The sequence below is a fragment of the Hippocampus comes genome, unplaced genomic scaffold, assembly GCF_001891065.2.
Source record: "Hippocampus comes isolate QL1 unplaced genomic scaffold, H_comes_QL1_v1.1 scaffold249, whole genome shotgun sequence".
NCBI lineage: Eukaryota > Metazoa > Chordata > Actinopteri > Syngnathiformes > Syngnathidae > Hippocampus > Hippocampus comes.
This window is the reverse complement of record NW_017805035.1, coordinates 668,862-671,799: the sequence shown is the minus strand read 5'-3', so window position 1 is coordinate 671,799 and position 2,938 is coordinate 668,862. Positions and strand designations below refer to the sequence as shown.

The following is a 2,938-nucleotide window of genomic DNA, read 5'->3' as shown; positions in this document are numbered from 1 at the left end:
GTTGCTATTTCCGACATCCTACCTGTGTGAGGTGGGGAGTTTCTGCAGCAACAGCGACTAAAACAAAATTACGAAATAGACTGGACATAAACCACACACTTGAGGTGTCATTGTCTCCTATTACCCCGAGATGGGACTGTCTGATTGCAGAAAATCAAGCTCGGGGCTGTGGTGAGTCGTCATTTTCATGCACTTTGAATTTGCGTTGTATCGTATTTTGAAGGCATTAAACATTACCAGAGCGATAAGAGTGTTGCGACCAGATTAGACGCTCCTTGTGTTTATTATTATATATCGAAAACACCACAGTTTTCATGCAGCTCATACCATATTATTTTGTTGTATTAATCCGCCACATCTTAAATGCCGGTCCCTGAAAATATTGTCTGACTTAAACCGGTCCGTGGGGCAAAAAAGGTTGGGGACCCCTGGTTTAGGGTTTGGCTTAGGAGTGAGGGTTAGGGTTAGGTTAGGGTTAGGGCTAGGGCTTAGGTTTAGGGGGTAGAGTTAGGATCAGAGGTTAGGGTTAGGGTTAGGGGATAAGGTTTTTGTTGGGGGTTAGTGTTATGATTTGGGTTAGGGGTTAGGGTGAGAAGTTAGGTTGGGCTAGTGGTTAGGGTTAGGGGAAAGGTTAGTGTCAGGTTTAGGGTTAATCTTGAGTGTTAGGGTTAGGGCTCGGGTTTAGGGTTTAGTTTAGGGTTAGCGGTTAGGGTTATGGGTCAGGGTTAGGTTTTAGGAATTAGGTTTAGGGTTAGGGTTAGGGTAAGAGTTCGGGGTTGGGGTTTGTGTGAGGGGTTAGGGTTAGTTTAGCGTTAGGGTTAGGGTTAGGGGTTAGAGTTTGAGGTTAGGGTTAGGGTAAGCCGGGTTAGGGTTCGGAATAGGATAATTCATTCATATTGTGAGCGAGAATTTTGGTTTTCCTAGTTATAATAATATTATTGTTAAGATAGCTGTCGTGGCGGTCCAGTGGTTAGTACGTGGACCTCACAGTGCAGAGGTTGTGGGTTCGATCCTGCCTCCTGGGTTTTTTTTTTTTTCCGGGTACTCCGGTTTCCTCCCACATTCCAAAAACATGCTTGGCAGGCTGATTGAACCCTCTAAATTGTCCCTCGGTGTGAGTGTGAGCGCGGATGGTGGTTCGTCTGCCTCTGTGCCCTGCGATTGGCTGGCAACCGGTTCAGGGTGTCAACCGCCTACTGCCCGAAGACGGCTGGGATAGTCTCCAGCACCCCGCTGCGACCCTTGTGAGGAGAAGCGGATCGGAAAATGGATGGATGGATGGATAGCTGTCATAATCTCATGTTGTTGGCGCTCCTTAAGCATCACATGGCAGCGAGCGTGTCACATCGTTGTTTCGTCATACTTTAAACTGTCCGAAGGTTGTAATCGAGTGATGGAGAACAAGGCTGAGGTCGCGCTTGTTTCCCTGGCTAATGACCAAGAAACTTGGAATGAGATGTTTGGGGATGACGAAATGAAGCCGATCAATTGAGGTTGTTTCATTTATTTAATGGAGTGTTTGTGTGGCGTGCGCATGTGTGTGTGTGTGTGTGTCTGTACGCGTGTGTGCACGCATGCGTGTGTGAGTTTGAAGGTCATCGGTTGAGGCGCCCACTGACATTCCTCAAAGTCTGGAATAAAAAACGAAATCTTTCCATTTGCTCATCTTCAAGTTATGATGCACAACTGTTGTTTTTTTTCACATGACACGAAGAGTCATAAACGGGTTAGCCAATTAACAGCCAGCCAATTCTACACACTCATTCCGCTGATTGACCAAGGCCGGGTCCCGCCTTTTAAAGCCACGCACACTCAAAGTCACAGATACGACAGTACAACGTGAGGACGATGACCCCAAGTGGAGAAAATAATCCCTGCATTTCACATGTTGCACATTGCTCAATTAATCAATGGGATAATTGTTAAAATATTCAATGGCTACAATCCTGGGTCAATGTATCACTGCAGTAACTGTTAAAGTATTCGGGTTGCAACTAACTATTATTTGATTATATTTTTTGTATTATTCATCGATAAATCAGATTAAAAAAAATCCCTTCATTCAAAAAGAGGACATTATTTCAGATTGAAGATAAATGCAGAAAACGCACAAACATAAATGATGAAGGTGCAGTTTCTGGTTCAAATGTCAGAAATGAGGCAAAAAGGATTCCCAAAGTAAAAGCCGATGTTTGCAAGAGCTTTACTTGGATTCAACACGAAGACAGCTGTCATGGAGGATGACTGAAATCTGAGAAAATGTCATGTTGGCGGGCTGAAATTGGGAGGGGGTGGGGAATGGATCGGGGGATTTTGAATTCAATAGGTGTCAATAGGTCTTGTGCTTTTGTTTGTGTGAAGCACATTAAATTGTCTTATCAGCTCATGCAGTTGATTATTGCGATCAGTTAACGTGTCACTGAAGGCAGCCGAGTGCCCGTCAGAATCACCGCAAAGCTGCCGGACGCGTGCGACGATGCCTTTCCTGACACAAGTTGCTGATTCGTCTCTTTTTGAGGCGTCCGGTTTGCCGACCTCAGCGCTTTCCCTTCAGACAAATCCACTTTCCCCGCACTTAATCCATTTGTCTTCGTTAGCTGCCTGGACTTTTTGTTTGAATTTGTCTCGTCGTTGCGTTCCCACCCGCTCCGCAGCCTGCAAGAGGAAAGAGCAGGAGCAGAGCAAGCTGGAGAGGAACCAGGGGCCCAAGCGCACTCGGCTGGTGTTCACCGACCTCCAACGTCGCACGCTGCTGGCCATCTTCCGGGAGAACCACCGGCCCACCAAGGACCTGCAGGTGACCATCTCGCAGCAGCTGGGCTTGGAGCTCTCCACCGTCAGCAACTTCTTCATGAACGCGCGGCGCCGCAATCTCAACAAGTGGAGCGACGAGGGCCGCCCGTCCTCCACCGGGTCCTCGGGATCCAGCGCCCCGCCC

At 47.3% G+C, this 2,938-nt stretch overlaps 1 pseudogene; it reads left to right on the top strand.

Moving 5' to 3' along the window:
• Nucleotides 1-2,367: 2,367 nt before the first annotated feature.
• The window catches only part of LOC109512114 (hepatocyte nuclear factor 6 pseudogene), a 10,663-nt pseudogene continuing 10,092 nt past the window's right edge, over nucleotides 2,368-2,938 (top strand).